Source organism: Cyprinus carpio, chromosome A2 (assembly GCF_018340385.1).
Source record: "Cyprinus carpio isolate SPL01 chromosome A2, ASM1834038v1, whole genome shotgun sequence".
Lineage (NCBI taxonomy): Eukaryota > Metazoa > Chordata > Actinopteri > Cypriniformes > Cyprinidae > Cyprinus > Cyprinus carpio.
Genome location: NC_056573.1, coordinates 2,135,851 through 2,148,585, shown reverse-complemented (window position 1 = coordinate 2,148,585; position 12,735 = coordinate 2,135,851). Strand labels below are relative to the sequence as shown.

Genomic DNA, 12,735 nt, shown 5'->3' with positions numbered 1-12,735 from the left:
ACTCAATTTTTGGTCACACAGTAAAGGCATAATTCAAAAATGCAAAGTTGTTAGCAGTTTGAAAAATCAAGAATAATAACAGAATTAATCATAATTAGTTGCTAAATGCTGGACCGTTCTCATTTCGATCTGCAAATGGAACCTGAAGGATTTTTTTTAAACCAAGAATGAACCGAAATGAAAACATTTAGCTTTTTATCCATATATATATAGGCCTTATATTTAATGACTGTTTAATAACAATAGCAAGCATAAGATCCTTTGTGTAAAGGTCTTCTTTTAATTTTTGATGAGTAGACTGTAGTCTAAGACTATCCTACATTTTGACATTAACTCACTGTACATTTTTTAATGGTTTTTAAAGATGGTACAATGTTATATCATAATGTTATTGTTGTTTTACCTCCTTTTATCTCATTTTACAATTACATTCAGCTCGCAATCCGTCCCTTTGCGCCACCTGGCGGTAGTTTCGCGAATGAATTTAACACGCGACTGACTTGAAGTTAAACGCCGCGGCCCTGCGGCGGCGGTACGCGCGGCGGTAGTACCCATTTTGGTTGTCTACCATCTGGTTTTACAAAGAACTACTATGTAATTGTTTTAAGTTTTTGTGATGTTTGTTTTCAGGAGAATCTGTTTCTGATTGTATATATTTATTTATGATTTTTTAAATAGTGCTTTTCTAATAGTCTGTGTGCAGTACTAAAATAAAATCAGACATTGTTTCTACACACACACATGTATGTATATATATATATATATATATATATATATACACACACACACACACACACACACACACACACACACACACACACACACACACACACACACACACACACAACCAGAAATTATAGCTTTAGAGTAAGTTCTACCAGAAAGATGTAATGCATATCATTCATTTAACTATTAGCTCTAGCCAATCACTGCTTGACACTTGGCGTGTATAAGTATACTGGACTTTTTCTTTTATGTTTGCAGATGATTATGGCAGAATTATAGCTCTGAGCTGTGTGAAACACACACATTTGAAAGTGAAAAATAAAAGTGAAAGTGATGTGACACAGCCAAGTATGGTGATCCATACTCAGAATTTGTGCTCTGCATTTAACCCATCCTAAGTGCACACACACAGCAGTGAACACACACACACCCGGAGCAGTGGGCAGCCATTTATGCTGAGGTCCATTTGAGGTCTTTGAGTCTTTCCTAATGAGCTGATGAGTTGAATCAGGTGTGTTTTTGAGTCTTTCCTAATGAGCACATTCTTCGCAACCTTTATGGCGTTATATTTGTGCCTCAATCCTGAGCGAGTAATTGTAAGTTTTGAGCACAGAGAACTATATTTTGCAAGCACATTACATTATATTTTGAACAGAAATTAACAATTGCAAAAAAAAATTAGTTTGAGCAAAGAAAAAACGATTCCGTGCTCAATAAATGTATTTGCTTGTTTGCTATTATCCATATTAACGTGCAGTAATAACCCCTCTCACGCAGTTTACTCAGGTGCTCTCTCACAAACTTATTCTCTGCGCTCCTGTCAAGTCTCTCTCTCTCTCTCTCAACCTCTTAATTCTGTGCGCGCTCAACTCTTGACACACGCTAGCTAAACTTCTCAACAGCGTTACAAGTGTGCCACAAAACGAACCAATCGGAAAATTTAAGGTCAATTGTGATTGGCTGTTGGTCTCCAATCACTACGCAGCACAAAGAAGACGAAAAATGGATTTTATGGATAGATGTCTACTCTAGCCACCATCAAACATGACAGAGTCAAAATGGTGAAAACATCAACAATATGCCACAACGGCAGGTGAATTAGTAATTTCTAGTTTTATGATGTTATGGTTTTTCTATGCCTTTGATGAAACCTGCTATTATCCGACCGTTTCGTAAAAAATGAAGTTTGTTAGCTAGCTGAATATATAGTTATAACTTAAGGTAATAACCACCGGCTAGCGTTAATGACAGCAAGCATGGCTAACTCTTGTAGAATATTACTTGTAACTTATTTATTGTAATTTTAATGATTTAGGGTCATGGTGCAGCTGAGTCAGCAGCCAGAAATTTGGTGTCTGTGCTGCTAAACAGTATGTCCACAAACTTACCAACACGGCCGTCAGAGACAGAGCTCCCAGTCCCTAGAAATGTGCCTGTAACAGTTCAGCAAGAAATGACAAGGTTCGTTATTCACCTACAGTACTGTAGATATGCTTATATTCAATTTTCAAATCATGACGATTTTTTTTTTTCTAAGTCCACGTGTTAAATGCAATTTGGTAACGTCCAGTTGGTTTAATTACTTGGATGTCTACTGTATATTCAAAATAGGCATTATGATTCACCTTGAGACATGAACTTGATTTCTAGGCCAATTGCCTTAATAAATATGCTATTTAGAATATTAGCTTGATTGTTATATTTACTGTATATATAATAAACTAATATAAAGCTATAATTTAATCCACAGATCTTTTCCAGGATATTTCAAATCAAACTTCAGTCCTGGTAAAAAAGAGGTGTTTGACTGCCACCAAGCAACTTGTAAAGACAAAGTAAAACAACTGCTCTCAATTTTTATCTTCTTCCCAAAAATACATCCCACACACCGTTGCCAACTGAGGAGCTTGAACTCCTCCAGGCGGGTATGAGAAGACAAACAGTGTCTCTTCCAGAAGATGGTGACCACACAGAGGTACATATCCCAGTCCAGCTTTTTGACTTGAATGAAAGATAATTATTGTAAAATATACTTAAGTCTTGTCACTGTCAAGGATTTTTCTGTGGGTATCTTTATTTAAATTTTACTTTCTTGTTAACCAAGATTTCAAAGCACCTGGCTAACACATTTGCAAAAATGGAGGGTCTTTGTGGGGGATGGCTCTTGCATAAGGCAACAGGTCTGTAAGTCTATGATTTGTTTTGTTGAATTGTCATATTTACTGTTAATCAAATGCCAATCTTTTATTTATTTTTGGTGCATGTAAACCCTTATGGTGTATTAATTACTTGCTGCAAGCATTAGAGATGACAGACGGACAAAATGTAAAAAAATTTTCTTCAACAAAACAAATCATTTTAAGACATTTTTCTCTCTCTCTCTCTTTCTCTTAATAAAGTTGGCAGTGGTCGACGAAAGCTGACTGTCATTCCACCAGAAGCAGAGGGGTATTCTGTCAAAGCTCTGCGAGCTGCGTCATCGTTTTACATCGTACCACTCCAGGAGACTTTAGACACCTCTCCTCTGCCTTCTGACTCAGAGCATTTTTCAAAAATGCCAAAGAAGACATGCTACCAGTGTAATGAGGCGATGCCTTTGCATATGCTTGCAGTACAAATTAAGACATGCAAGGGAAAACTCACCACAGATGAGACTGGTGAAGAGGTGAGAGCAAGTTTGTTTGTCTAATGTAAATGAAAATAAAAATATTATGAATACTTTACTTCAAATACTGTTTTGTAAATCTGCAGTCCTCTGATGAGTTATGGGTTGTGTAGAACAAGTGCAAGGTAAGGCCATAACTAAAATCACTTTAATTGCCTTTTGCACCAGTAATCTTTGTTTCAGTTGCTTGTAACATGAAGTGACTTTCTTTCAAATTTCAGGTGGTTTGTCCAATTTGCACCAAAGAATTCCCAGACGATGAGATCACATTCCATGCTAGCCTTTGTGGAGAGAGGTAATCTGCTTTGTTCAGCTCTCTGTATAATACGTTTTTTTTTTTTTTTTCAGGTTAAAGTCTATGTATACATATACAGGTGTTTGAAACTGCATTTGTTTTCATGTACAGCTTTGAATCTATAGTGACTTCTGAAGCAAATAGCAGTGGCCCAAGTAACCATGCTCAAACTCCAGTATGTAAATCACTAAGGTATGTTTTATTTAGATGCCTTTCGTGTTTTTATGTTTTTTAGCCATCTTATCTAGACATCACATATTATCAAATTATTTAACACAGCACATGGTGCAGTAATTCATAATCACATATAATTTAATTCTTTTCCAAACACTGTTCTGCACACTGCTGGATGGAACTATGAAATGGCAATAATTTATACACATTGTTTTTTGATAATTTGGGACTATTTTATATGTTCTCTGTCCTCTTTAAGTACGGAAGATATATTGGACTTCCTTGAACATCAAGTTGACACAACAACAGAATTTAAGTTGTGTGTGGACAGAGAAGACCTTCCAGACAGGGGCATTCTGCAGTGGGAAAAGAAAAAAGCTGCATCTCCTGCCAGTACTCTGAAGGTGGTGTATATAGGAGAGGCAGGTATTGATACAGGAGCCCTTAGGAAAGAGTTTTTAACTGGTAAGTTGGTCATTTATTTGTTGTGTTCTAATATGAAACAATACCAATCAATCAGCTAAAACTGGGTATTGCTGTTTTGTCTAAGATATGGTTTCAGGTATTGAAAACCAGATTCTTCAGAATAACAGAATAACTTCTTCGCACAACACAACCTAGTTCTGTGAGCCGTAAGAAGATCCCTGCAGCATCAACCCGATGCATAGAGGCCATCATTCTCCACCACTGAATGCAGAGACCCATTGACACCAAATGGCCTTGAACCATTTGATAACCAGCATTTGGCATCTGACTTTTAATGGCTGAAATCATGTTGTCAAGCTCTTGGTCAGTCACTGTGCTGTATGATCCTCTTACAAATAAACCAAATTCTTGCATTCTTCTGTAAATTGTTCTCCTTGAAACACACAAGAATTTTGCGATGCAGGAGACTGGCAGATGTGTGTCCAGCAAATTGTTTAGTTTTTCTTTCTCTATTACAATTTTGGGGTGACCAGAACCTGGACCAACCTCTGTTTCCTTTTCAACAATGGGCATAGATCTGGCATTAATTTCCCTTTTGATAACATCATAGAGGTTTTGTAGTGCTTCTGTAATGTTTGATACACTGCCTATCTGCTCAGAGAATGATTCAAACAGAATAAGCTCATGGCGTGTCAGAAACCCCAAATAATCCAAATTTAGTGGTAGTTGGTTTATGGCAGATTGGAGTTTGGTAAGAAGTCTCTCCATCAAGTGCTGTCTCAGCAAATCCTGTTAGACAGAAAGCGCTCAGATTAGCAAAGAAGAGGGATTCATAGTTAGCCATATACGTTTGAGAATAAACTACTGGTACATGACTAAGATAAGATAACGTGTGGTGGAAGATAGTAATAAATGTATCCCTTATAGCATCCTAGCCATAGCAAAATAGGAATTTGTATTTAAACTTTAGAATAAGATGTAGAACATGCTGTCTAAAAACATGTTTTTTAGATTATAACTAAATTTCTCCGATGATAGTTTACTTTGGATATGTATGTGTAGATTATCAGCATGGTTGTGAAGGGTAACTTTTACTTCAATACCAAATATGTAATTAAGACAAGGGAAAAAAATGTATATTTATTTTATTTCAGTTTATTCTATAAGACAACATTCCAATGTAACATTAGAAGTAAAATAAAATATTTTTCATGAAGTAGACCTAAATTCATGCAGTAGCCTATAAAGCATTTTCAAATCTGGAAAACTTTAGTGAAATGTCCACCAAGTGAAAACTTTCTTTCCAATAGAGGCCACAAAAAACTATCAAGGCACTTTTAAGTTAATAATAAAAAAAAAATTACCAAAATGTGTTTTAATCCATTAGTTTCGCTGTAGTCAGTTATTTTTGTTGATTTTTTTTCAGTAAGATTCCGGGATGCTGTAGAATAGTTCTACCAGACGGGCTTTGGTTCTACTAACGATTTGATTGGAGACCAACAGCCAATCACAATTGACCTTTAATTTTCCGATTGGTTGATTTTGTGGCACACTTGTAACGCTGTTGAGAAGTTGAGCGAGCGTGTGTCAAGAGTTGAGCGCGCACAGAATTAAGGGGTTGAGAGAGAGAGAGAGAGAGAGAGAGAGAGAGAGAGAGAGAGAGAGAGAGGGACTTGACAGGAGCGCAGAGAATAAGTTTGTGAGAGAGCACCTGAGTAAACTGCGTGAGAGGGGTTATTACTGCACGTTAATATGGATAATAGCAAACAAGCAAATACATTTATTGAGCACGGAATCGTTTTTTCTTTGCTCAAACGAATTTTTTTTTTTTGCGATTTCTGTTCAAAATATAATGTAATGTGCTTGCAAAATATAGTTCTCTGTGCTCAAAACTTACAATTACTCGCTCAGGATTGAGGCACAAATATAACGCCATAAACCTTGACCCAGCAAAGGCAATGGGACCTGATGAAATACCAACAAAAGTCCTTAGAGAATGTGCAGCAGAATTGGCCAGCCCCCTTAGTCGTCTCTTTCAACTTCTCTTCTCACATGGCGTGTTCCCTAAACAATGGAAAAAACACCAGAGTGATACCAATACATAAAAGAGACTAAAATCAGACCCAACAAATTATCGTCCCATATCCCTCCTTTCAGTCCTTAGCAAAGTGATGGAATCCTCAGTTCATAAACAGCTCCAGGGATACCTCTTCCGCCATAAACTAATTTCTAATAAACAGTATGGATTTAAACCGAACCACAGCACAGCAGACCTCCTTACAGTTTTGTCGCAGACGTGGAACAACATCTTAGATAAAGGAGGGGAGGTGTACATTGTTGCACTAGACATTAAAGGAGCGTTTGACCAGGTTTGGCACAACGGGCTTCTGGATAAGCTTTCTGCTAAAGGCATAACTGGGCCATTACATTCTTGGCTACAGAACTACCTGTAAGGAAGGTCCATCCAGGTCGTGCTCTCTGGTCAGTCCTCATCACCTCAACCAATCAACGCCTCGGTGCCCCAGGGATCCATTCTCTGCCCGCTATTATTCTCCATCTTCATAGACGATGTTGTAGAACAGTGCGATAATAGCATTTTTCTATATGCGGATTGATTCCACCATTTACGCCCCAGTAACGTCACTTAATTGTCCCAAGTGTGGCAGCATCCCTAAATAAAGACCTGGAGAATATTCACAGTGGGCTGATACCTGGAAGGTCATGTTCGAGCCTAGCAAATGCAAGGCTATGGTTCTGTCGAGAAAAGAGGCTTCCATCCGCCCGGACCTTTTTTTGGGGGCAACCAGAATTGACCTTTGTGAGCAGTTGAATATTCTGGGGACTATGTATCGATAGGAAGTTGCTATGGACTAATCACCTGTCAAACATCTGCAAGCGTGCTGGACAGGGTCTTGGAGCTCTGCGTAGGTTGGCCAACAAGCTTGATGTTAAAGGTAGGGTCAATGTCTATAAGGCACAAGTCAGGAGTACCATGGAGTACTCTTGCCTTGCCTGGATGAACGCATCACAGACCACCCTTGGGCAGCTTGACAACATCCAGAAAAAGGCACTGAAAATCATTGGGGAGGATGAGGACACTGCCCTAAGGAAATATATGCAATTAGCCAGCTCAGCCAACATAGAACTGTTGCAGCAACAACGGTGCTTTTCAAATGCACACTGAAAACTGTCCAGAGGATCTCAAAGCTCTGCTACCCCCTCCAGATCTCCTTTGCCGAACCACTCGGGAGAGCACGACCAAGTCACGCCCTAAAACTCCCCAAGTCCAACACCAAATGCTTGGGGAGAGTTTTTTTTTTCTTCATTCGGCTGTAACAACTTGGAACTGCCTCCCCTGTACTGTGGTAGGTGAAATCACCTCAAAGAATGTTCAGGCATAAATAAAAAAAAATAAAATAAAAATTAAGGAGACTTATAAAACATGTTGGGGGTTCTTCAGGACCAGGATTGGGAGCTACTAAATTAAAAATCAAACCATCATCTCTAAGTCACTTACACATTTCTCATGATGCTGGCAGCTACTGGTATTAATATTAAGATTTTCTGAGAATAATAACCAGAAATCATGATGCTGGCAGCTACTGGTATTAATATTAGTTTTTTCTTAGTATATTAAAGGTGTTGATTATTTTTTAGTTTTTTTTTTGTTCTGACTGGTGAGGGTATAGACAGCTGTCTTCTCTGACACATGGAGTCTTTAACTGTGTGAACCTGATGTGAGCTTCAGTGGAAGGTAAAAGCGGTTGAGAGGTTCACTTTATCACTAGATCCACACACTCCCACACAGAACACAAGTCTGTGCTGATGAGTGAAAGGATTTAACACAAGCCACTGGAATCACCTGACTAAGGCATTTATAAATGTTTATCCACTTCAAAACAAATTAATTACTCTTATTAAAAATAGTGCTTTAGCATACCTGCATGTTTGTGCTTATGAACATAGAGCAGCTAACCAATTCACCAATAAATCATATACTGATCATTTACTAATGGTTTATTCATCATTTGTTCATGATTAACAATTGTTTATTCAGATAATTATACAAAACAATTTTGACATAAATACATCAGTGATTTATAAGTGATAAATAATGTATCAACTAATAACTTATAAACCATCTACTAATGATCAGTTTGATTTCATGATTTGAACTTTTTTTTAAGATAACTTACAACACATTTGTAAATCGTTAGCATACCCATCATTAATCATTTATGAACATATAGTCATGTTTTGTACATGTTCCTTCATCATCAAACTAATAACTTAAGTGACTTATAACTGAATTAATAAAAACATTTACTAAAATGTTAACATATTACTTATTAATCATTTATGAAAGTATAGTCATGTTTTGTAAATGATTAGTTCATCATTAACTAATAATTTATAAATGACTTATAACAGAACGTTATTATAAAGTGTTACCCAAAGTTAAAAATTATCAGGAATGCTTTATCAGAGATTATTCAATCTGATTTCAACCTCTTATCTGAGTTTCTCATTTCATCCTCCTATTCGAATTCTCACCACACCAGTTCATTTGTGTGTGTATAACATGTGTGTGTGTGTGTGTGTGTGTGTGTGTCTGTCTGTGTGTGTGTGTGTGTGTGTGTAGAATGTAACCCCTTCCTTGGTGTCTGTGTCAGGACTGATAACTCGAGATTCAATTGCAAGTGAGAATTCCTTTATTAGGAAGCAAGGTGATGAAACAATGAGAGGTCAGTCTTGGTGCAGCTGGTCCTTGGCAGCACAGGGTCTACATTGGGCAGATCTCAGAACACAATCCAACGAAGACTCCTCTGAACACGACCCAACGAGGAAACACTGAGACAGAATAAGATCCACTCCGAAAACGAGCAACTGGACCCCAGGGAAAAGAAGCCAGAACTGCAAAGGACACCACGTGACCAACAGCACTAAACGAACAAACACAGAGACAATAAATAGCAGCGCTGACGAGCTGCTGCTTGGGGGGTGGAGGGGCCAGGGCAGGCGGGTTAATGGGAGAACGAAAAACAGGCTTAATTTTGGATACATGAAAAACCGGATGAATTCTCCTGTACGCCGGAGGAGGTTTGAGGCAGACTGCCACTGGACTAAGGATTTTAGTGACAGTAAACGGGCCAATGAATTTAGGAGCAAGCTTATTACAAACGGTGCGTGAGAGAGAAGGTTCTAGGTAGAAAGCCACACTTTTGGACCAACCACGTATTCGGGAGGCTTTGACCAGTGGCGATCGGCCTGGGCCGACAGGTGGCTGGTAACCTAAACTAAACCTCAAACGGAGTTAGGCCTGTGGACGATAAAGGTAACGAGTTATGTGCGTACTCAACCCAAGAGAGCTGTTGGCTCCAGGAGGAAGGATTCTGAGAAACCAAACATCGCAACACTCGTTCCAAATCTTGGTTGGCCCTCTCAGTTTGACCGTTGCTCTGAGGATGATAACCCGAGGAAAGACTGACATTCGCCCCCAGTAGACACAAACTGGGGACCCCTGTCAGAAACCACGTCCTTCGGGAGGCCATGAATGCGAAAGACATGATGCTCGGTGGGTGACCGCTGTCTCCATGGCAGACGGTATTTGGGCAGGGGAAATAAAATGAGCCGCCTTCGAAAACCAGTCCACCACGGTTAAAACCACCATGTTGCCCTGGGAGGGTGGGAGTGCAGTGACAAAATCTAGCGCAATATGGGACCAGGGTCTTGAAGGAGCTGACAGCGGCTGCGGGAACCCGCTGGGGTCGATTTGGTAAAGTCTTACCAAACGCGCAAACCGAGTAGGCCAAAACAAAACCACGAATGTGTCGAGCCATAGAAGGCCACCAGAATCATTGCTTGACCAATAACCAGTACGATTGACCCCTGGATGACAAGCAACTTTGGAACAATGACCCCAAACGGATGACATCGGACCGCAAGTTCTCAGACACAAATAAATGGCTTGGTGTACAACCGGATGGAGGCGTTACCCCTTGTAAGGCACTACGGACCAGACGACCACAGAGATGACCAGTCTCTCCGGTACGGTGGAATCGGGAGAAGACGGATGCTCGGAACGATCAAAAATACGAGACAAGGCATCGGGCTTGATGTTTTTGAAGCCCGGGCGGTACGAGATGCACAGTGTGGGGGTAACGTGTTACAAAGTAACGGATTACAGTAACTATATTACTTTTTTGGGTAACAAAGTAAAGTAACACATTACATTAATAATATTGGTACTACACTACTTTACTAGACTATAGGAACGCGCTTTCCTGCGTTACACAAGCCGTGTTTGCCTGTGTGTAAAGGTCTGGGCCGGGTTTCCCGATAACGATTGATCTTAGCGCTTAAGAACGTTTTCTACGAGTAATTCTTGATGTTCATTATTGTTTCACGTGCGTTCCCAACAATGCACGTAAAGCAATCGCACGTAGCTGGGTACTACTTAGGAGACGCTATCCATTTGTCAAGTGCTGAGACGTCACTTAAAGAATGATGGCTCTTAACTGTAGTAAACGAAAGTTCAATTGACCTTAACCTAATGCTGCGTTCCAGACAGACAACTTGGATATAATAACTATAATACAATACAATATTATGGGCCCTGTCATACACCCGGCGCGATGCGACGCAAGACGCAGCGCAAGTGTGTTTGCTAGTTTCAGTCCGGCGCCGTTCGCATTTTCCCATCCAGCGCCACGTCGTTTAATTAGCAAATGCATTTGTGCCAATGATCTATAATATAGAACTCACATATAGATCAGTGATTTGTGTGCCTATTTGGTGCGCCCATGGGCGCACTGGTCTAAAAAAAGAGGTTGTGTTCAGGCGCATTTGCTGGCGCATTGCTATTTTAAGGAGCTGAAAATAGACTGCGCATAGGACCAACTCAAAAACCTGGTCTAAAGTCTGGCGCAATGTTTTTTCTCTCAGGTTTCTCATTAATGGCTGCATCAAAAGTTTTTTTATTTAAAGAGCGTGTTAGTATAGGCAGGTCCACAACGCACATATACGCTGCTTATTAAACACTCAGGGACGCACAGTAGCACACAAACATGCCAAATATTAAAAATTAAAGGATTGCAATGCATACAAATTTTTTGTAGGCTAATTAAGTATAAAAATGCCTACATGTCATAATGGATAGTCATCGCATGTATCAGAGTTAGGCTATCTATTTGCTCGCGCATGAGCAGCTCCGTTTCATCTCTGGAGATGTGTTCTGTCTTTGCAAATTCTGCCGTGTAAATAGCAAATCCGTCATGGCACGAGCACAACTGGCTCTTAAAGGAAATGGGAGATGACACTCTGATTGGTTTATTGCACGTTAAGCCCAAAAAAAAACACCCATTACTCATTAAGAAATAGGGACACCCGTGTTTAGACGTGCGCGTGCCAACCGTTTTTCCATCGTTAAAATAGCAAAAGTGGATTTGGACATGCCCTGAGTGCACCTGCGCCGTGCACTTTACACTTTACTTTTAGATTGTTAAAATAGGGCCCTATATTATATTATAGTGTATAATATTATACTTTACATAATAATATATAATGTACTTTTTGTACAGTAGAGAGAGAGAGAGAGAGGAGAGGAGAGAGATTATTCCGGGTCTAATCCCATACATAGCTGGTTTCGTGCACTTCAGCAAGTCATTGACATATTTACATGCATTAAAATAAGGCTATTTTAAGAAAAACATTGAATAAATTAAGTTGTTCTTATGCATTTAAATAATTAGACATACTAAAACAACCCCCCCCCCCCCATCCCCCCCATTGGTAACAATTAAAAACATATGGTGAAGAAAAAATAAACCACATTTCATAGGGCCCTAAACGTAATTTTGTTAAACTTTTAATAAATTGTTGTGAAAATGTATAAGTGTTATGATATAAATTAATTAGACATGCTTTTTGATTAATACAATTAAATTGAACCATTAAAAAGGAGTTGAGAAAAAATAAAAAAAATGGAATCCAGAAAAATTAAAATGGAAAAACGGAATTTGGGAAAAAATAAAACTGATTTCATAGGGCCCTAAAAAAGTAAAGTAAAGTAATAAGTAGTGAAGTTATTTTTCAAATGCAGTAACTAGAAAAGTAATCTCATTACAATTTACAGAAGTAACTAGTAAACTAGTAACTAATTATCATTTTTTGAGTAACTACCCCAACATTGACGAGATGGAAAAATAAATCAAACGGCCGAAAAAAACAGAGCCCACGAGCCTGCCTAGAGTCAAGCGTTTAGCGGGGATCTAATGTACTCTAGGTTCTTGTGATCAGTCCAGATGATAAAAAGGTACCCCGACCCTTCTAACCAATGACACCATGTTCCAACTGCCAACAGTTCTCTGTTACCAATATCGTAGTTGCGTTTGATGGGAGTCAAACGATGGGGAAAAATACGTGCAAGGGTCGTTGCACCATCCCGTCC

General features: G+C 39.1%; 1 long non-coding RNA gene across 1 annotated transcript; it reads left to right on the top strand.

Annotated features, from left to right (window-relative positions):
* The first annotated feature begins 2,559 nt into the window (after positions 1-2,559).
* LOC109078524 lies at positions 2,560-3,844 on the top strand. Its single transcript, XR_006161288.1, has 6 exons — positions 2,560-2,701; positions 2,831-2,906; positions 3,126-3,391; positions 3,478-3,516; positions 3,613-3,686; positions 3,798-3,844. It is a non-coding gene; the product is annotated as an uncharacterized LOC109078524 (long non-coding RNA).
* Positions 3,845-12,735: the final 8,891 nt, after the last annotated feature.